The sequence below is a fragment of the Paramormyrops kingsleyae genome, unplaced genomic scaffold (assembly GCF_048594095.1).
Source record: "Paramormyrops kingsleyae isolate MSU_618 unplaced genomic scaffold, PKINGS_0.4 ups26, whole genome shotgun sequence".
Classification (NCBI taxonomy): Eukaryota; Metazoa; Chordata; class Actinopteri; order Osteoglossiformes; family Mormyridae; genus Paramormyrops; species Paramormyrops kingsleyae.
The window spans coordinates 3,064,470-3,086,466 of record NW_027325964.1 but is presented as its reverse complement, the minus strand read 5'-3'; the positions used below and the strand labels follow the sequence as shown (position 1 = coordinate 3,086,466).

Below are 21,997 nucleotides of genomic sequence, written 5' to 3'. Positions count from 1 at the left end.
GCATATTCTCTTGGAGACTGAATTATACGTGTCCCACATACTCCTTACTGAACCAAAGGCTTTTGATTGAAGGACTAAAATACACACTTCCTGTAGCTTTGTAGGTGTCCAAAATCATCTGCCTCAGATAATTTTAGTCTACTGAACGATGAAACAAGGTCAAAGTGGAAGTGGGCGTGGCCATTTGAAAAATGCAGATTAGGTTCAATTTCAAGCATTTTTTCCTGAAGAGTAAATTTTATAGGTCATCTTTTCTGAACCAATGGATTTTGATTGAAGGACTAAAATACACACTTCCTGTAGCTTGTAGATGTCAAATAACATCTGCCTCAGATTATTTTATTCTACTGAACCATGAAACAAGGTCAAAGTGGAAGTGGGGGAAGTGGGCGTGCTCATTTGAAAAATGCAGATTAGGTTAAAATTTAAGCATTATGTCCTGGAAAGTAAATTTTAAAGGTCCGCGGTCATCTTTTCTGAACCAAAGCCTTTTGATTAAAAGACTAAATTTTACGCTGACCTTAACATGTAGTTCTCAAAAATAATCTGCCTCAAAACGTATTAATCAACTTAATGATCAAACAAGGTCAAAGTGCTAGTGGGCATGCCTATTTTAAAATGCAGATTAGATTAAATTTTAAGCATATTCTCTTATAGACTAAATTATGTGTTTTAGCATGTTTCAACAATGAATCAAGGTGAAAGTGCAAGTATTTTCATTGCAGTCCGAATTCTACAGGTCCCAGGTCCTCTTTTCTGTATAAGATGCTTTTGATTAAAAGACCAAAATTTAAAAGTGTGGTAAAATCTGGCTTCCATCTCTTCCTGAAACCTTCAGTCAATTGGTTTGTATTGCTTTCTGAGACACACTTCTACCAAATCACAATTTTTGTTATTGCACTCATTATTGACATCAAACTTGCTTTTTAATGGCATCAAAAACGTTCCCCAAGAATTGCAGCTGGGTTATTTTCAGACAAAAGTCAATCACATTCCAGTCAGCATAGTCATCTGACACTTCTCTCATTTTCACGCATAAGCATGATATGCTTTGGACTGGGCTAAATCTTTGCCAATGAAAGATTTTCTCGCTGGTTTATATTTCTCTGATTATTACAATCATCTATTATGAGCAGGTTTCCTGTTAAGGTCCATTGCAAGAGAAATATTACAATAGTTTCATTTAGGAACATGTCTTTTTCACAGCATGCAGTTTGATTAAGTTGAGGACCAGGAAAGCCAAGCAAAATATGGAACGCTTCACGAATTTGCGTGTCATCCTTGCGCAGGGGCCATGCTAATCTTCTCTGTATCGTTCCAATTTTAGTATATGTGCTGCCATAGCAAGCACATAGTTGGTGCCTGATGAAAGATTATATAGGTGAGGAAGTGGTATGAGCATTCCTCATGTCGGTGGCACAGCAATGGCTATGCCCTGGCCCTATATTTTGCCAGAACATGAGTATAAAGAAGCTAAAGTATTGGGAAATGTTTCTTTCACACTTCCCTTTGCATGTAGATGTCAAAAATCTGCCTCATAATATTTTTGTCAACTTAACGATCAAACGAGGTGAAAGTGCAAGTGGGCGTGCCTATTTAAAAATGCAGATTAGATTAAATTTCAAGCATTTTCTTGGAGACTAAGTTATAATTATCGCAGGTACTCTTTTCGAAACTAAAGGCTGTTGATTAAAAGACTAAATTTCACACTTCCTGTAGCTTGTAGGTGTCAAAAATGATCTGCCTCAGATTACTTTAGTCTACTTAACGATAAAATGTCAAAGTGGAAGTGGGCGTAGCCATTTTAAAAAATATTATAGATTAAATTTCAAGCATATTCTCTTGGAGACTGAATTATACGTGTCCCACATACTCTTTACTGAACCAAAGGCTTTTGATTGAAGGACTAAAATACACACTTCCTGTAGCTTTGTAGGTGTCCAAAATCATCTGCCTCAGATAATTTTAGTCTACTGAATGATGAAACAAGGTCAAAGTGGAAGTGGGCGTGGCCATTTGAAAAATGCAGATTAGGTTCAATTTCAAGCATTTTTTCCTGAAGAGTAAATTTTATAGGTCATCTTTTCTGAACCAATGGATTTTGATTGAAGGACTAAAATACACACTTCCTGTAGCTTGTAGATGTCAAATAACATCTGCCTCAGATTATTTTAGTCTACTGAACCATGAAACAAGGTCAAAGTGGAAGTGGGGGAAGTGGGCGTGCTCATTTGAAAAATGCAGATTAGGTTAAAATTTAAGCATTATGTCCTGGAAAGTAAATTTTAAAGGTCCGCGGTCATCTTTTCTGAACCAAAGCCTTTTGATTAAAAGACTAAATTTTACGCTGACCTTAACATGTAGTTCTCAAAAATAATCTGCCTCAAAACGTATTAATCAACTTAATGATCAAACAAGGTCAAAGTGCTAGTGGGCATGCCTATTTTAAAATGCAGATTAGATTAAATTTCAAGCATATTCTCTTATAGACTAAATTATGTGTTTTAGCATGTTTCAACAATGAATCAAGGTGAAAGTGCAAGTATTTTCATTGCAGTCCGAATTCTACAGGTCCCAGGTCCTCTTTTCTGTATAAGATGCTTTTGATTAAAAGACCAAAATTTAAAAGTGTGGTAAAATCTGGCTTCCATCTCTTCCTGAAACCTTCAGTCAATTGGTTTGTATTGCTTTCTGAGACACACTTCTACCAAATCACAATTTTTGTTATTGCACTCATTATTGACATCAAACTTGCTTTTTAATGGCATCAAAAACGTTCCCCAAGAATTGCAGCTGGGTTATTTTCAGACAAAAGTCAATCACATTCCAGTCAGCATAGTCATCTGACACTTCTCTCATTTTCACGCATAAGCATGATATGCTTTGGACTGGGCTAAATCTTTGCCAATGAAAGATTTTCTCGCTGGTTTATATTTCTCTGATTATTACAATCATCTATTATGAGCAGGTTTCCTGTTAAGGTCCATTGCAAGAGAAATATTACAATAGTTTCATTTAGGAACATGTCTTTTTCACAGCATGCAGTTTGATTAAGTTGAGGACCAGGAAAGCCAAGCAAAATATGGAACGCTTCACGAATTTGCGTGTCATCCTTGCGCAGGGGCCATGCTAATCTTCTCTGTATCGTTCCAATTTTAGTATATGTGCTGCCATAGCAAGCACATAGTTGGTGCCTGATGAAAGATTATATAGGTGAGGAAGTGGTATGAGCATTCCTCATGTCGGTGGCACAGCAATGGCTATGCCCTGGCCCTATATTTTGCCAGAACATGAGTATAAAGAAGCTAAAGTATTGGGAAATGTTTCTTTCACACTTCCCTTTGCATGTAGATGTCAAAAATCTGCCTCATAATATTTTTGTCAACTTAACGATCAAACGAGGTGAAAGTGCAAGTGGGCGTGCCTATTTAAAAATGCAGATTAGATTAAATTTCAAGCATTTTCTTGGAGACTAAGTTATAATTATCGCAGGTACTCTTTTCGAAACTAAAGGCTGTTGATTAAAAGACTAAATTTCACACTTCCTGTAGCTTGTAGGTGTCAAAAATGATCTGCCTCAGATTACTTTAGTCTACTTAACGATAAAATGTCAAAGTGGAAGTGGGCGTAGCCATTTTAAAAAATAGTATAGATTAAATTTCAAGCATATTCTCTTGGAGACTGAATTATACGTGTCCCACATACTCTTTACTGAACCAAAGGCTTTTGATTGAAGGACTAAAATACACACTTCCTGTAGCTATGTAGGTGTCCAAAATCATCTGCCTCAGATTATTTTAGTCTACTGAACGATGAAACAAGGTCAACGTGGAAGTGGGCATGCCTATTTGAAAAATGCAGAACTGATTAAATTTCAAGCATTTTCTCCCGACGAGTAAATTCTCTCCCGACGAGTAAGTCCGCAGTTCTCTTTTCTGAACCAATGGCTTTTCATTCAAGGACTAAATTTCACACTTGCTGTAGCTTGTAGGTGTCAAAAATCATCTGCCTCAGATAATTTTAGTCTACTGAACGATGAAACAAGGTCAAAGTGGAAGTGGGCGTGGCCATTTGAAAAATGCAGATTAGGTTCAATTTCAAGCATTTTTTCCTGAAGAGTAAATTTTATAGGTCATCTTTTCTGAACCAATGGATTTTGATTGAAGGACTAAAATACACACTTCCTGTAGCTTGTAGATGTCAAATAACATCTGCCTCAGATTATTTTAGTCTACTGAACCATGAAACAAGGTCAAAGTGGAAGTGGGGGAAGTGGGCGTGCTCATTTGAAAAATGCAGATTAGGTTAAAATTTAAGCATTATGTCCTGGAAAGTAAATTTTAAAGGTCCGCGGTCATCTTTTCTGAACCAAAGCCTTTTGATTAAAAGACTAAATTTTACGCTGACCTTAACATGTAGTTCTCAAAAATAATCTGCCTCAAAACGTATTAATCAACTTAATGATCAAACAAGGTCAAAGTGCTAGTGGGCATGCCTATTTTAAAATGCAGATTAGATTAAATTTCAAGCATATTCTCTTATAGACTAAATTATGTGTTTTAGCATGTTTCAACAATGAATCAAGGTGAAAGTGCAAGTATTTTCATTGCAGTCCGAATTCTACAGGTCCCAGGTCCTCTTTTCTGTATAAGATGCTTTTGATTAAAAGACCAAAATTTAAAAGTGTGGTAAAATCTGGCTTCCATCTCTTCCTGAAACCTTCAGTCAATTGGTTTGTATTGCTTTCTGAGACACACTTCTACCAAATCACAATTTTTGTTATTGCACTCATTATTGACATCAAACTTGCTTTTTAATGGCATCAAAAACGTTCCCCAAGAATTGCAGCTGGGTTATTTTCAGACAAAAGTCAATCACATTCCAGTCAGCATAGTCATCTGACACTTCTCTCATTTTCACGCATAAGCATGATATGCTTTGGACTGGGCTAAATCTTTGCCAATGAAAGATTTTCTCGCTGGTTTATATTTCTCTGATTATTACAATCATCTATTATGAGCAGGTTTCCTGTTAAGGTCCATTGCAAGAGAAATATTACAATAGTTTCATTTAGGAACATGTCTTTTTCACAGCATGCAGTTTGATTAAGTTGAGGACCAGGAAAGCCAAGCAAAATATGGAACGCTTCACGAATTTGCGTGTCATCCTTGCGCAGGGGCCATGCTAATCTTCTCTGTATCGTTCCAATTTTAGTATATGTGCTGCCATAGCAAGCACATAGTTGGTGCCTGATGAAAGATTATATAGGTGAGGAAGTGGTATGAGCATTCCTCATGTCGGTGGCACAGCAATGGCTATGCCCTGGCCCTATATTTTGCCAGAACATGAGTATAAAGAAGCTAAAGTATTGGGAAATGTTTCTTTCACACTTCCCTTTGCATGTAGATGTCAAAAATCTGCCTCATAATATTTTTGTCAACTTAACGATCAAACGAGGTGAAAGTGCAAGTGGGCGTGCCTATTTAAAAATGCAGATTAGATTAAATTTCAAGCATTTTCTTGGAGACTAAGTTATAATTATCGCAGGTACTCTTTTCGAAACTAAAGGCTGTTGATTAAAAGACTAAATTTCACACTTCCTGTAGCTTGTAGGTGTCAAAAATGATCTGCCTCAGATTACTTTAGTCTACTTAACGATAAAATGTCAAAGTGGAAGTGGGCGTAGCCATTTTAAAAAATAGTATAGATTAAATTTCAAGCATATTCTCTTGGAGACTGAATTATACGTGTCCCACATACTCTTTACTGAACCAAAGGCTTTTGATTGAAGGACTAAAATACACACTTCCTGTAGCTTTGTAGGTGTCCAAAATCATCTGCCTCAGATAATTTTAGTCTACTGAACCATGAAACAAGGTCAAAGTGGAAGTGGGCGTGGCCATTTGAAAAATGCAGATTAGGTTCAATTTCAAGCATTTTTTCCTGAAGAGTAAATTTTATAGGTCATCTTTTCTGAACCAATGGATTTTGATTGAAGGACTAAAATACACACTTCCTGTAGCTTGTAGATGTCAAATAACATCTGCCTCAGATTATTTTAGTCTACTGAACCATGAAACAAGGTCAAAGTGGAAGTGGGGGAAGTGGGCGTGCTCATTTGAAAAATGCAGATTAGGTTAAAATTTAAGCATTATGTCCTGGAAAGTAAATTTTAAAGGTCCGCGGTCATCTTTTCTGAACCAAAGCCTTTTGATTAAAAGACTAAATTTTACGCTGACCTTAACATGTAGTTCTCAAAAATAATCTGCCTCAAAACGTATTAATCAACTTAATGATCAAACAAGGTCAAAGTGCTAGTGGGCATGCCTATTTTAAAATGCAGATTAGATTAAATTTCAAGCATATTCTCTTATAGACTAAATTATGTGTTTTAGCATGTTTCAACAATGAATCAAGGTGAAAGTGCAAGTATTTTCATTGCAGTCCGAATTCTACAGGTCCCAGGTCCTCTTTTCTGTATAAGATGCTTTTGATTAAAAGACCAAAATTTAAAAGTGTGGTAAAATCTGGCTTCCATCTCTTCCTGAAACCTTCAGTCAATTGGTTTGTATTGCTTTCTGAGACACACTTCTACCAAATCACAATTTTTGTTATTGCACTCATTATTGACATCAAACTTGCTTTTTAATGGCATCAAAAACGTTCCCCAAGAATTGCAGCTGGGTTATTTTCAGACAAAAGTCAATCACATTCCAGTCAGCATAGTCATCTGACACTTCTCTCATTTTCACGCATAAGCATGATATGCTTTGGACTGGGCTAAATCTTTGCCAATGAAAGATTTTCTCGCTGGTTTATATTTCTCTGATTATTACAATCATCTATTATGAGCAGGTTTCCTGTTAAGGTCCATTGCAAGAGAAATATTACAATAGTTTCATTTAGGAACATGTCTTTTTCACAGCATGCAGTTTGATTAAGTTGAGGACCAGGAAAGCCAAGCAAAATATGGAACGCTTCACGAATTTGCGTGTCATCCTTGCGCAGGGGCCATGCTAATCTTCTCTGTATCGTTCCAATTTTAGTATATGTGCTGCCATAGCAAGCACATAGTTGGTGCCTGATGAAAGATTATATAGGTGAGGAAGTGGTATGAGCATTCCTCATGTCGGTGGCACAGCAATGGCTATGCCCTGGCCCTATATTTTGCCAGAACATGAGTATAAAGAAGCTAAAGTATTGGGAAATGTTTCTTTCACACTTCCCTTTGCATGTAGATGTCAAAAATCTGCCTCATAATATTTTTGTCAACTTAACGATCAAACGAGGTGAAAGTGCAAGTGGGCGTGCCTATTTAAAAATGCAGATTAGATTAAATTTCAAGCATTTTCTTGGAGACTAAGTTATAATTATCGCAGGTACTCTTTTTGAAACTAAAGGCTGTTGATTAAAAGACTAAATTTCACACTTCCTGTAGCTTGTAGGTGTCAAAAATGATCTGCCTCAGATTACTTTAGTCTACTTAACGATAAAATGTCAAAGTGGAAGTGGGCGTAGCCATTTTAAAAAATAGTATAGATTAAATTTCAAGCATATTCTCTTGGAGACTGAATTATACGTGTCCCACATACTCTTTACTGAACCAAAGGCTTTTGATTGAAGGACTAAAATACACACTTCCTGTAGCTTTGTAGGTGTCCAAAATCATCTGCCTCAGATTATTTTAGTCTACTGAACGATGAAACAAGGTCAACGTGGAAGTGGGCGTGCCTATTTGAAAAATGCAGAACTGATTAAATTTCAAGCATTTTCTCCCGACGAGTAAATTCTCTCCCGACGAGTAAGTCCGCAGTTCTCTTTTCTGAACCAATGGCTTTTCATTCAAGGACTAAATTTCACACTTGCTGTAGCTTGTAGGTGTCAAAAATCATCTGCCTCAGATAATTTTAGTCTACTGAACGATGAAACAAGGTCAAAGTGGAAGTGGGCGTGGCCATTTGAAAAATGCAGATTAGGTTCAATTTCAAGCATTTTTTCCTGAAGAGTAAATTTTATAGGTCTTTTCTGAACCAATGGATTTTGATTGAAGGACTGAAATACACACTTCCTGTAGCTTGTAGATGTCAAATAACATCTGCCTCAGATTATTTTAGTCTACTGAACCATGAAACAAGGTCAAAGTGGAAGTGGGGGAAGTGGGCGTGCTCATTTGAAAAATGCAGATTAGGTTAAAATTTAAGCATTATGTCCTGGAAAGTAAATTTTAAAGGTCCGCGGTCATCTTTTCTGAACCAAAGCCTTTTGATTAAAAGACTAAATTTTACGCTGACCTTAACATGTAGTTCTCAAAAATAATCTGCCTCAAAACGTATTAATCAACTTAATGATCAAACAAGGTCAAAGTGCTAGTGGGCATGCCTATTTTAAAATGCAGATTAGATTAAATTTTAAGCATATTCTCTTATAGACTAAATTATGTGTTTTAGCATGTTTCAACAATGAATCAAGGTGAAAGTGCAAGTATTTTCATTGCAGTCCGAATTCTACAGGTCCCAGGTCCTCTTTTCTGTATAAGATGCTTTTGATTAAAAGACCAAAATTTAAAAGTGTGGTAAAATCTGGCTTCCATCTCTTCCTGAAACCTTCAGTCAATTGGTTTGTATTGCTTTCTGAGACACACTTCTACCAAATCACAATTTTTGTTATTGCACTCATTATTGACATCAAACTTGCTTTTTAATGGCATCAAAAACGTTCCCCAAGAATTGCAGCTGGGTTATTTTCAGACAAAAGTCAATCACATTCCAGTCAGCATAGTCATCTGACACTTCTCTCATTTTCACGCATAAGCATGATATGCTTTGGACTGGGCTAAATCTTTGCCAATGAAAGATTTTCTCGCTGGTTTATATTTCTCTGATTATTACAATCATCTATTATGAGCAGGTTTCCTGTTAAGGTCCATTGCAAGAGAAATATTACAATAGTTTCATTTAGGAACATGTCTTTTTCACAGCATGCAGTTTGATTAAGTTGAGGACCAGGAAAGCCAAGCAAAATATGGAACGCTTCACGAATTTGCGTGTCATCCTTGCGCAGGGGCCATGCTAATCTTCTCTGTATCGTTCCAATTTTAGTATATGTGCTGCCATAGCAAGCACATAGTTGGTGCCTGATGAAAGATTATATAGGTGAGGAAGTGGTATGAGCATTCCTCATGTCGGTGGCACAGCAATGGCTATGCCCTGGCCCTATATTTTGCCAGAACATGAGTATAAAGAAGCTAAAGTATTGGGAAATGTTTCTTTCACACTTCCCTTTGCATGTAGATGTCAAAAATCTGCCTCATAATATTTTTGTCAACTTAACGATCAAACGAGGTGAAAGTGCAAGTGGGCGTGCCTATTTAAAAATGCAGATTAGATTAAATTTCAAGCATTTTCTTGGAGACTAAGTTATAATTATCGCAGGTACTCTTTTCGAAACTAAAGGCTGTTGATTAAAAGACTAAATTTCACACTTCCTGTAGCTTGTAGGTGTCAAAAATGATCTGCCTCAGATTACTTTAGTCTACTTAACGATAAAATGTCAAAGTGGAAGTGGGCGTAGCCATTTTAAAAAATATTATAGATTAAATTTCAAGCATATTCTCTTGGAGACTGAATTATACGTGTCCCACATACTCTTTACTGAACCAAAGGCTTTTGATTGAAGGACTAAAATACACACTTCCTGTAGCTTTGTAGGTGTCCAAAATCATCTGCCTCAGATAATTTTAGTCTACTGAATGATGAAACAAGGTCAAAGTGGAAGTGGGCGTGGCCATTTGAAAAATGCAGATTAGGTTCAATTTCAAGCATTTTTTCCTGAAGAGTAAATTTTATAGGTCATCTTTTCTGAACCAATGGATTTTGATTGAAGGACTAAAATACACACTTCCTGTAGCTTGTAGATGTCAAATAACATCTGCCTCAGATTATTTTAGTCTACTGAACCATGAAACAAGGTCAAAGTGGAAGTGGGGGAAGTGGGCGTGCTCATTTGAAAAATGCAGATTAGGTTAAAATTTAAGCATTATGTCCTGGAAAGTAAATTTTAAAGGTCCGCGGTCATCTTTTCTGAACCAAAGCCTTTTGATTAAAAGACTAAATTTTACGCTGACCTTAACATGTAGTTCTCAAAAATAATCTGCCTCAAAACGTATTAATCAACTTAATGATCAAACAAGGTCAAAGTGCTAGTGGGCATGCCTATTTTAAAATGCAGATTAGATTAAATTTCAAGCATATTCTCTTATAGACTAAATTATGTGTTTTAGCATGTTTCAACAATGAATCAAGGTGAAAGTGCAAGTATTTTCATTGCAGTCCGAATTCTACAGGTCCCAGGTCCTCTTTTCTGTATAAGATGCTTTTGATTAAAAGACCAAAATTTAAAAGTGTGGTAAAATCTGGCTTCCATCTCTTCCTGAAACCTTCAGTCAATTGGTTTGTATTGCTTTCTGAGACACACTTCTACCAAATCACAATTTTTGTTATTGCACTCATTATTGACATCAAACTTGCTTTTTAATGGCATCAAAAACGTTCCCCAAGAATTGCAGCTGGGTTATTTTCAGACAAAAGTCAATCACATTCCAGTCAGCATAGTCATCTGACACTTCTCTCATTTTCACGCATAAGCATGATATGCTTTGGACTGGGCTAAATCTTTGCCAATGAAAGATTTTCTCGCTGGTTTATATTTCTCTGATTATTACAATCATCTATTATGAGCAGGTTTCCTGTTAAGGTCCATTGCAAGAGAAATATTACAATAGTTTCATTTAGGAACATGTCTTTTTCACAGCATGCAGTTTGATTAAGTTGAGGACCAGGAAAGCCAAGCAAAATATGGAACGCTTCACGAATTTGCGTGTCATCCTTGCGCAGGGGCCATGCTAATCTTCTCTGTATCGTTCCAATTTTAGTATATGTGCTGCCATAGCAAGCACATAGTTGGTGCCTGATGAAAGATTATATAGGTGAGGAAGTGGTATGAGCATTCCTCATGTCGGTGGCACAGCAATGGCTATGCCCTGGCCCTATATTTTGCCAGAACATGAGTATAAAGAAGCTAAAGTATTGGGAAATGTTTCTTTCACACTTCCCTTTGCATGTAGATGTCAAAAATCTGCCTCATAATATTTTTGTCAACTTAACGATCAAACGAGGTGAAAGTGCAAGTGGGCGTGCCTATTTAAAAATGCAGATTAGATTAAATTTCAAGCATTTTCTTGGAGACTAAGTTATAATTATCGCAGGTACTCTTTTCGAAACTAAAGGCTGTTGATTAAAAGACTAAATTTCACACTTCCTGTAGCTTGTAGGTGTCAAAAATGATCTGCCTCAGATTACTTTAGTCTACTTAACGATAAAATGTCAAAGTGGAAGTGGGCGTAGCCATTTTAAAAAATAGTATAGATTAAATTTCAAGCATATTCTCTTGGAGACTGAATTATACGTGTCCCACATACTCTTTACTGAACCAAAGGCTTTTGATTGAAGGACTAAAATACACACTTCCTGTAGCTTTGTAGGTGTCCAAAATCATCTGCCTCAGATAATTTTAGTCTACTGAACCATGAAACAAGGTCAAAGTGGAAGTGGGCGTGGCCATTTGAAAAATGCAGATTAGGTTCAATTTCAAGCATTTTTTCCTGAAGAGTAAATTTTATAGGTCATCTTTTCTGAACCAATGGATTTTGATTGAAGGACTAAAATACACACTTCCTGTAGCTTGTAGATGTCAAATAACATCTGCCTCAGATTATTTTAGTCTACTGAACCATGAAACAAGGTCAAAGTGGAAGTGGGGGAAGTGGGCGTGCTCATTTGAAAAATGCAGATTAGGTTAAAATTTAAGCATTATGTCCTGGAAAGTAAATTTTAAAGGTCCGCGGTCATCTTTTCTGAACCAAAGCCTTTTGATTAAAAGACTAAATTTTACGCTGACCTTAACATGTAGTTCTCAAAAATAATCTGCCTCAAAACGTATTAATCAACTTAATGATCAAACAAGGTCAAAGTGCTAGTGGGCATGCCTATTTTAAAATGCAGATTAGATTAAATTTCAAGCATATTCTCTTATAGACTAAATTATGTGTTTTAGCATGTTTCAACAATGAATCAAGGTGAAAGTGCAAGTATTTTCATTGCAGTCCGAATTCTACAGGTCCCAGGTCCTCTTTTCTGTATAAGATGCTTTTGATTAAAAGACCAAAATTTAAAAGTGTGGTAAAATCTGGCTTCCATCTCTTCCTGAAACCTTCAGTCAATTGGTTTGTATTGCTTTCTGAGACACACTTCTACCAAATCACAATTTTTGTTATTGCACTCATTATTGACATCAAACTTGCTTTTTAATGGCATCAAAAACGTTCCCCAAGAATTGCAGCTGGGTTATTTTCAGACAAAAGTCAATCACATTCCAGTCAGCATAGTCATCTGACACTTCTCTCATTTTCACGCATAAGCATGATATGCTTTGGACTGGGCTAAATCTTTGCCAATGAAAGATTTTCTCGCTGGTTTATATTTCTCTGATTATTACAATCATCTATTATGAGCAGGTTTCCTGTTAAGGTCCATTGCAAGAGAAATATTACAATAGTTTCATTTAGGAACATGTCTTTTTCACAGCATGCAGTTTGATTAAGTTGAGGACCAGGAAAGCCAAGCAAAATATGGAACGCTTCACGAATTTGCGTGTCATCCTTGCGCAGGGGCCATGCTAATCTTCTCTGTATCGTTCCAATTTTAGTATATGTGCTGCCATAGCAAGCACATAGTTGGTGCCTGATGAAAGATTATATAGGTGAGGAAGTGGTATGAGCATTCCTCATGTCGGTGGCACAGCAATGGCTATGCCCTGGCCCTATATTTTGCCAGAACATGAGTATAAAGAAGCTAAAGTATTGGGAAATGTTTCTTTCACACTTCCCTTTGCATGTAGATGTCAAAAATCTGCCTCATAATATTTTTGTCAACTTAACGATCAAACGAGGTGAAAGTGCAAGTGGGCGTGCCTATTTAAAAATGCAGATTAGATTAAATTTCAAGCATTTTCTTGGAGACTAAGTTATAATTATCGCAGGTACTCTTTTCGAAACTAAAGGCTGTTGATTAAAAGACTAAATTTCACACTTCCTGTAGCTTGTAGGTGTCAAAAATGATCTGCCTCAGATTACTTTAGTCTACTTAACGATAAAATGTCAAAGTGGAAGTGGGCGTAGCCATTTTAAAAAATAGTATAGATTAAATTTCAAGCATATTCTCTTGGAGACTGAATTATACGTGTCCCACATACTCTTTACTGAACCAAAGGCTTTTGATTGAAGGACTAAAATACACACTTCCGGTAGCTTGTAGATGTCAAATAACATCTGCCTCAGATTATTTTAGTCTACTGAACCATGAAACAAGGTCAAAGTGGAAGTGGGGGAAGTGGGCGTGCTCATTTGAAAAATGCAGATTAGGTTAAAATTTAAGCATTATGTCCTGGAAAGTAAATTTTAAAGGTCCGCGGTCATCTTTTCTGAACCAAAGCCTTTTGATTAAAAGACTAAATTTTACGCTGACCTTAACATGTAGTTCTCAAAAATAATCTGCCTCAAAACGTATTAATCAACTTAATGATCAAACAAGGTCAAAGTGCTAGTGGGCATGCCTATTTTAAAATGCAGATTAGATTAAATTTCAAGCATATTCTCTTATAGACTAAATTATGTGTTTTAGCATGTTTCAACAATGAATCAAGGTGAAAGTGCAAGTATTTTCATTGCAGTCCGAATTCTACAGGTCCCAGGTCCTCTTTTCTGTATAAGATGCTTTTGATTAAAAGACCAAAATTTAAAAGTGTGGTAAAATCTGGCTTCCATCTCTTCCTGAAACCTTCAGTCAATTGGTTTGTATTGCTTTCTGAGACACACTTCTACCAAATCACAATTTTTGTTATTGCACTCATTATTGACATCAAACTTGCTTTTTAATGGCATCAAAAACGTTCCCCAAGAATTGCAGCTGGGTTATTTTCAGACAAAAGTCAATCACATTCCAGTCAGCATAGTCATCTGACACTTCTCTCATTTTCACGCATAAGCATGATATGCTTTGGACTGGGCTAAATCTTTGCCAATGAAAGATTTTCTCGCTGGTTTATATTTCTCTGATTATTACAATCATCTATTATGAGCAGGTTTCCTGTTAAGGTCCATTGCAAGAGAAATATTACAATAGTTTCATTTAGGAACATGTCTTTTTCACAGCATGCAGTTTGATTAAGTTGAGGACCAGGAAAGCCAAGCAAAATATGGAACGCTTCACGAATTTGCGTGTCATCCTTGCGCAGGGGCCATGCTAATCTTCTCTGTATCGTTCCAATTTTAGTATATGTGCTGCCATAGCAAGCACATAGTTGGTGCCTGATGAAAGATTATATAGGTGAGGAAGTGGTATGAGCATTCCTCATGTCGGTGGCACAGCAATGGCTATGCCCTGGCCCTATATTTTGCCAGAACATGAGTATAAAGAAGCTAAAGTATTGGGAAATGTTTCTTTCACACTTCCCTTTGCATGTAGATGTCAAAAATCTGCCTCATAATATTTTTGTCAACTTAACGATCAAACGAGGTGAAAGTGCAAGTGGGCGTGCCTATTTAAAAATGCAGATTAGATTAAATTTCAAGCATTTTCTTGGAGACTAAGTTATAATTATCGCAGGTACTCTTTTCGAAACTAAAGGCTGTTGATTAAAAGACTAAATTTCACACTTCCTGTAGCTTGTAGGTGTCAAAAATGATCTGCCTCAGATTACTTTAGTCTACTTAACGATAAAATGTCAAAGTGGAAGTGGGCGTAGCCATTTTAAAAAATAGTATAGATTAAATTTCAAGCATATTCTCTTGGAGACTGAATTATACGTGTCCCACATACTCTTTACTGAACCAAAGGCTTTTGATTGAAGGACTAAAATACACACTTCCTGTAGCTTTGTAGGTGTCCAAAATCATCTGCCTCAGATAATTTTAGTCTACTGAACCATGAAACAAGGTCAAAGTGGAAGTGGGCGTGGCCATTTGAAAAATGCAGATTAGGTTCAATTTCAAGCATTTTTTCCTGAAGAGTAAATTTTATAGGTCATCTTTTCTGAACCAATGGATTTTGATTGAAGGACTAAAATACACACTTCCTGTAGCTTGTAGATGTCAAATAACATCTGCCTCAGATTATTTTAGTCTACTGAACCATGAAACAAGGTCAAAGTGGAAGTGGGGGAAGTGGGCGTGCTCATTTGAAAAATGCAGATTAGGTTAAAATTTAAGCATTATGTCCTGGAAAGTAAATTTTAAAGGTCCGCGGTCATCTTTTCTGAACCAAAGCCTTTTGATTAAAAGACTAAATTTTACGCTGACCTTAACATGTAGTTCTCAAAAATAATCTGCCTCAAAACGTATTAATCAACTTAATGATCAAACAAGGTCAAAGTGCTAGTGGGCATGCCTATTTTAAAATGCAGATTAGATTAAATTTCAAGCATATTCTCTTATAGACTAAATTATGTGTTTTAGCATGTTTCAACAATGAATCAAGGTGAAAGTGCAAGTATTTTCATTGCAGTCCGAATTCTACAGGTCCCAGGTCCTCTTTTCTGTATAAGATGCTTTTGATTAAAAGACCAAAATTTAAAAGTGTGGTAAAATCTGGCTTCCATCTCTTCCTGAAACCTTCAGTCAATTGGTTTGTATTGCTTTCTGAGACACACTTCTACCAAATCACAATTTTTGTTATTGCACTCATTATTGACATCAAACTTGCTTTTTAATGGCATCAAAAACGTTCCCCAAGAATTGCAGCTGGGTTATTTTCAGACAAAAGTCAATCACATTCCAGTCAGCATAGTCATCTGACACTTCTCTCATTTTCACGCATAAGCATGATATGCTTTGGACTGGGCTAAATCTTTGCCAATGAAAGATTTTCTCGCTGGTTTATATTTCTCTGATTATTACAATCATCTATTATGAGCAGGTTTCCTGTTAAGGTCCATTGCAAGAGAAATATTACAATAGTTTCATTTAGGAACATGTCTTTTTCACAGCATGCAGTTTGATTAAGTTGAGGACCAGGAAAGCCAAGCAAAATATGGAACGCTTCACGAATTTGCGTGTCATCCTTGCGCAGGGGCCATGCTAATCTTCTCTGTATCGTTCCAATTTTAGTATATGTGCTGCCATAGCAAGCACATAGTTGGTGCCTGATGAAAGATTATATAGGTGAGGAAGTGGTATGAGCATTCCTCATGTCGGTGGCACAGCAATGGCTATGCCCTGGCCCTATATTTTGCCAGAACATGAGTATAAAGAAGCTAAAGTATTGGGAAATGTTTCTTTCACACTTCCCTTTGCATGTAGATGTCAAAAATCTGCCTCATAATATTTTTGTCAACTTAACGATCAAACGAGGTGAAAGTGCAAGTGGGCGTGCCTATTTAAAAATGCAGATTAGATTAAATTTCAAGCATTTTCTTGGAGACTAAGTTATAATTATCGCAGGTACTCTTTTCGAAACTAAAGGCTGTTGATTAAAAGACTAAATTTCACACTTCCTGTAGCTTGTAGGTGTCAAAAATGATCTGCCTCAGATTACTTTAGTCTACTTAACGATAAAATGTCAAAGTGGAAGTGGGCGTAGCCATTTTAAAAAATAGTATAGATTAAATTTCAAGCATATTCTCTTGGAGACTGAATTATACGTGTCCCACATACTCTTTACTGAACCAAAGGCTTTTGATTGAAGGACTAAAATACACACTTCCGGTAGCTTGTAGATGTCAAATAACATCTGCCTCAGATTATTTTAGTCTACTGAACCATGAAACAAGGTCAAAGTGGAAGTGGGGGAAGTGGGCGTGCTCATTTGAAAAATGCAGATTAGGTTAAAATTTAAGCATTATGTCCTGGAAAGTAAATTTTAAAGGTCCGCGGTCATCTTTTCTGAACCAAAGCCTTTTGATTAAAAGACTAAATTTTACGCTGACCTTAACATGTAGTTCTCAAAAATAATCTGCCTCAAAACGTATTAATCAACTTAATGATCAAACAAGGTCAAAGTGCTAGTGGGCATGCCTATTTTAAAATGCAGATTAGATTAAATTTCAAGCATATTCTCTTATAGACTAAATTATGTGTTTTAGCATGTTTCAACAATGAATCAAGGTGAAAGTGCAAGTATTTTCATTGCAGTCCGAATTCTACAGGTCCCAGGTCCTCTTTTCTGTATAAGATGCTTTTGATTAAAAGACCAAAATTTAAAAGTGTGGTAAAATCTGGCTTCCATCTCTTCCTGAAACCTTCAGTCAATTGGTTTGTATTGCTTTCTGAGACACACTTCTACCAAATCACAATTTTTGTTATTGCACTCATTATTGACATCAAACTTGCTTTTTAATGGCATCAAAAACGTTCCCCAAGAATTGCAGCTGGGTTATTTTCAGACAAAAGTCAATCACATTCCAGTCAGCATAGTCATCTGACACTTCTCTCATTTTCACGCATAAGCATGATATGCTTTGGACTGGGCTAAATCTTTGCCAATGAAAGATTTTCTCGCTGGTTTATATTTCTCTGATTATTACAATCATCTATTATGAGCAGGTTTCCTGTTAAGGTCCATTGCAAGAGAAATATTACAATAGTTTCATTTAGGAACATGTCTTTTTCACAGCATGCAGTTTGATTAAGTTGAGGACCAGGAAAGCCAAGCAAAATATGGAACGCTTCACGAATTTGCGTGTCATCCTTGCGCAGGGGCCATGCTAATCTTCTCTGTATCGTTCCAATTTTAGTATATGTGCTGCCATAGCAAGCACATAGTTGGTGCCTGATGAAAGATTATATAGGTGAGGAAGTGGTATGAGCATTCCTCATGTCGGTGGCACAGCAATGGCTATGCCCTGGCCCTATATTTTGCCAGAACATGAGTATAAAGAAGCTAAAGTATTGGGAAATGTTTCTTTCACACTTCCCTTTGCATGTAGATGTCAAAAATCTGCCTCATAATATTTTTGTCAACTTAACGATCAAACGAGGTGAAAGTGCAAGTGGGCGTGCCTATTTAAAAATGCAGATTAGATTAAATTTCAAGCATTTTCTTGGAGACTAAGTTATAATTATCGCAGGTACTCTTTTCGAAACTAAAGGCTGTTGATTAAAAGACTAAATTTCACACTTCCTGTAGCTTGTAGGTGTCAAAAATGATCTGCCTCAGATTACTTTAGTCTACTTAACGATAAAATGTCAAAGTGGAAGTGGGCGTAGCCATTTTAAAAAATAGTATAGATTAAATTTCAAGCATATTCTCTTGGAGACTGAATTATACGTGTCCCACATACTCTTTACTGAACCAAAGGCTTTTGATTGAAGGACTAAAATACACACTTCCTGTAGCTTTGTAGGTGTCCAAAATCATCTGCCTCAGATTATTTTAGTCTACTGAACGATGAAACAAGGTCAACGTGGAAGTGGGCGTGCCTATTTGAAAAATGCAGAACTGATTAAATTTCAAGCATTTTCTCCCGACGAGTAAATTCTCTCCCGACGAGTAAGTCCGCAGTTCTCTTTTCTGAACCAATGGCTTTTCATTCAAGGACTAAATTTCACACTTGCTGTAGCTTGTAGGTGTCAAAAATCATCTGCCTCAGATAATTTTAGTCTACTGAACGATGAAACAAGGTCAAAGTGGAAGTGGGCGTGGCCATTTGAAAAATGCAGATTAGGTTCAATTTCAAGCATTTTTTCCTGAAGAGTAAATTTTATAGGTCTTTTCTGAACCAATGGATTTTGATTGAAGGACTGAAATACACACTTCCTGTAGCTTGTAGATGTCAAATAACATCTGCCTCAGATTATTTTAGTCTACTGAACCATGAAACAAGGTCAAAGTGGAAGTGGGGGAAGTGGGCGTGCTCATTTGAAAAATGCAGATTAGGTTAAAATTTAAGCATTATGTCCTGGAAAGTAAATTTTAAAGGTCCGCGGTCATCTTTTCTGAACCAAAGCCTTTTGATTAAAAGACTAAATTTTACGCTGACCTTAACATGTAGTTCTCAAAAATAATCTGCCTCAAAACGTATTAATCAACTTAATGATCAAACAAGGTCAAAGTGCTAGTGGGCATGCCTATTTTAAAATGCAGATTAGATTAAATTTTAAGCATATTCTCTTATAGACTAAATTATGTGTTTTAGCATGTTTCAACAATGAATCAAGGTGAAAGTGCAAGTATTTTCATTGCAGTCCGAATTCTACAGGTCCCAGGTCCTCTTTTCTGTATAAGATGCTTTTGATTAAAAGACCAAAATTTAAAAGTGTGGTAAAATCTGGCTTCCATCTCTTCCTGAAACCTTCAGTCAATTGGTTTGTATTGCTTTCTGAGACACACTTCTACCAAATCACAATTTTTGTTATTGCACTCATTATTGACATCAAACTTGCTTTTTAATGGCATCAAAAACGTTCCCCAAGAATTGCAGCTGGGTTATTTTCAGACAAAAGTCAATCACATTCCAGTCAGCATAGTCATCTGACACTTCTCTCATTTTCACGCATAAGCATGATATGCTTTGGACTGGGCTAAATCTTTGCCAATGAAAGATTTTCTCGCTGGTTTATATTTCTCTGATTATTACAATCATCTATTATGAGCAGGTTTCCTGTTAAGGTCCATTGCAAGAGAAATATTACAATAGTTTCATTTAGGAACATGTCTTTTTCACAGCATGCAGTTTGATTAAGTTGAGGACCAGGAAAGCCAAGCAAAATATGGAACGCTTCACGAATTTGCGTGTCATCCTTGCGCAGGGGCCATGCTAATCTTCTCTGTATCGTTCCAATTTTAGTATATGTGCTGCCATAGCAAGCACATAGTTGGTGCCTGATGAAAGATTATATAGGTGAGGAAGTGGTATGAGCATTCCTCATGTCGGTGGCACAGCAATGGCTATGCCCTGGCCCTATATTTTGCCAGAACATGAGTATAAAGAAGCTAAAGTATTGGGAAATGTTTCTTTCACACTTCCCTTTGCATGTAGATGTCAAAAATCTGCCTCATAATATTTTTGTCAACTTAACGATCAAACGAGGTGAAAGTGCAAGTGGGCGTGCCTATTTAAAAATGCAGATTAGATTAAATTTCAAGCATTTTCTTGGAGACTAAGTTATAATTATCGCAGGTACTCTTTTCGAAACTAAAGGCTGTTGATTAAAAGACTAAATTTCACACTTCCTGTAGCTTGTAGGTGTCAAAAATGATCTGCCTCAGATTACTTTAGTCTACTTAACGATAAAATGTCAAAGTGGAAGTGGGCGTAGCCATTTTAAAAAATATTATAGATTAAATTTCAAGCATATTCTCTTGGAGACTGAATTATACGTGTCCCACATACTCTTTACTGAACCAAAGGCTTTTGATTGAAGGACTAAAATACACACTTCCTGTAGCTTTGTAGGTGTCCAAAATCATCTGCCTCAGATAATTTTAGTCTACTGAACGATGAAACAAGGTCAAAGTGGAAGTGGGCGTGGCCATTTGAAAAATGCAGATTAGGTTCAATTTCAAGCATTTTTTCCTGAAGAGTAAATTTTATAGGTCATCTTTTCTGAACCAATGGATTTTGATTGAAGGACTAAAATACACACTTCCTGTAGCTTGTAGATGTCAAATAACATCTGCCTCAGATTATTTTAGTCTACTGAACCATGAAACAAGGTCAAAGTGGAAGTGGGGGAAGTGGGCGTGCTCATTTGAAAAATGCAGATTAGGTTAAAATTTAAGCATTATGTCCTGGAAAGTAAATTTTAAAGGTCCGCGGTCATCTTTTCTGAACCAAAGCCTTTTGATTAAAAGACTAAATTTTACGCTGACCTTAACATGTAGTTCTCAAAAATAATCTGCCTCAAAACGTATTAATCAACTTAATGATCAAACAAGGTCAAAGTGCTAGTGGGCATGCCTATTTTAAAATGCAGATTAGATTAAATTTCAAGCATATTCTCTTATAGACTAAATTATGTGTTTTAGCATGTTTCAACAATGAATCAAGGTGAAAGTGCAAGTATTTTCATTGCAGTCCGAATTCTACAGGTCCCAGGTCCTCTTTTCTGTATAAGATGCTTTTGATTAAAAGACCAAAATTTAAAAGTGTGGTAAAATCTGGCTTCCATCTCTTCCTGAAACCTTCAGTCAATTGGTTTGTATTGCTTTCTGAGACACACTTCTACCAAATCACAATTTTTGTTATTGCACTCATTATTGACATCAAACTTGCTTTTTAATGGCATCAAAAACGTTCCCCAAGAATTGCAGCTGGGTTATTTTCAGACAAAAGTCAATCACATTCCAGTCAGCATAGTCATCTGACACTTCTCTCATTTTCACGCATAAGCATGATATGCTTTGGACTGGGCTAAATCTTTGCCAATGAAAGATTTTCTCGCTGGTTTATATTTCTCTGATTATTACAATCATCTATTATGAGCAGGTTTCCTGTTAAGGTCCATTGCAAGAGAAATATTACAATAGTTTCATTTAGGAACATGTCTTTTTCACAGCATGCAGTTTGATTAAGTTGAGGACCAGGAAAGCCAAGCAAAATATGGAACGCTTCACGAATTTGCGTGTCATCCTTGCGCAGGGGCCATGCTAATCTTCTCTGTATCGTTCCAATTTTAGTATATGTGCTGCCATAGCAAGCACATAGTTGGTGCCTGATGAAAGATTATATAGGTGAGGAAGTGGTATGAGCATTCCTCATGTCGGTGGCACAGCAATGGCTATGCCCTGGCCCTATATTTTGCCAGAACATGAGTATAAAGAAGCTAAAGTATTGGGAAATGTTTCTTTCACACTTCCCTTTGCATGTAGATGTCAAAAATCTGCCTCATAATATTTTTGTCAACTTAACGATCAAACGAGGTGAAAGTGCAAGTGGGCGTGCCTAT

The 21,997-nt window shown here is 36.5% G+C and overlaps 12 non-coding genes across 12 annotated transcripts; all 12 read right to left on the bottom strand.

The window, feature by feature from the left end:
- Positions 1-1,244: 1,244 nt before the first annotated feature.
- On the bottom strand, positions 1,245-1,351 carry LOC140583942 (U6 spliceosomal RNA). Its single transcript, XR_011986012.1, has one exon. It is a non-coding gene; the product is annotated as a U6 spliceosomal RNA (small nuclear RNA).
- A 1,725-nt stretch (positions 1,352-3,076) lies between these two features.
- On the bottom strand, positions 3,077-3,183 carry LOC140583941 (U6 spliceosomal RNA). Its single transcript, XR_011986011.1, has one exon. It is a non-coding gene; the product is annotated as a U6 spliceosomal RNA (small nuclear RNA).
- Positions 3,184-5,131: 1,948 nt separating this feature from the next.
- On the bottom strand, positions 5,132-5,238 carry LOC140583940 (U6 spliceosomal RNA). Its single transcript, XR_011986010.1, has one exon. It is a non-coding gene; the product is annotated as a U6 spliceosomal RNA (small nuclear RNA).
- Positions 5,239-6,963: 1,725 nt separating this feature from the next.
- On the bottom strand, positions 6,964-7,070 carry LOC140583939 (U6 spliceosomal RNA). Its single transcript, XR_011986009.1, has one exon. It is a non-coding gene; the product is annotated as a U6 spliceosomal RNA (small nuclear RNA).
- Positions 7,071-9,015: 1,945 nt separating this feature from the next.
- LOC140583938 (U6 spliceosomal RNA) lies at positions 9,016-9,122 on the bottom strand. Its single transcript, XR_011986008.1, has one exon. It is a non-coding gene; the product is annotated as a U6 spliceosomal RNA (small nuclear RNA).
- A 1,725-nt stretch (positions 9,123-10,847) lies between these two features.
- Positions 10,848-10,954, bottom strand: LOC140583937 (U6 spliceosomal RNA). Its single transcript, XR_011986007.1, has one exon. It is a non-coding gene; the product is annotated as a U6 spliceosomal RNA (small nuclear RNA).
- A 1,725-nt stretch (positions 10,955-12,679) lies between these two features.
- On the bottom strand, positions 12,680-12,786 carry LOC140583936 (U6 spliceosomal RNA). The gene has a single exon (XR_011986006.1). It is a non-coding gene; the product is annotated as a U6 spliceosomal RNA (small nuclear RNA).
- Positions 12,787-14,304: 1,518 nt separating this feature from the next.
- Positions 14,305-14,411, bottom strand: LOC140583934 (U6 spliceosomal RNA). The gene has a single exon (XR_011986004.1). It is a non-coding gene; the product is annotated as a U6 spliceosomal RNA (small nuclear RNA).
- Positions 14,412-16,136: 1,725 nt separating this feature from the next.
- LOC140583933 (U6 spliceosomal RNA) lies at positions 16,137-16,243 on the bottom strand. Its single transcript, XR_011986003.1, has one exon. It is a non-coding gene; the product is annotated as a U6 spliceosomal RNA (small nuclear RNA).
- Positions 16,244-17,761: 1,518 nt separating this feature from the next.
- On the bottom strand, positions 17,762-17,868 carry LOC140583932 (U6 spliceosomal RNA). Its single transcript, XR_011986002.1, has one exon. It is a non-coding gene; the product is annotated as a U6 spliceosomal RNA (small nuclear RNA).
- A 1,945-nt stretch (positions 17,869-19,813) lies between these two features.
- On the bottom strand, positions 19,814-19,920 carry LOC140583931 (U6 spliceosomal RNA). Its single transcript, XR_011986001.1, has one exon. It is a non-coding gene; the product is annotated as a U6 spliceosomal RNA (small nuclear RNA).
- A 1,725-nt stretch (positions 19,921-21,645) lies between these two features.
- LOC140583930 (U6 spliceosomal RNA) lies at positions 21,646-21,752 on the bottom strand. Its single transcript, XR_011986000.1, has one exon. It is a non-coding gene; the product is annotated as a U6 spliceosomal RNA (small nuclear RNA).
- Positions 21,753-21,997: the final 245 nt, after the last annotated feature.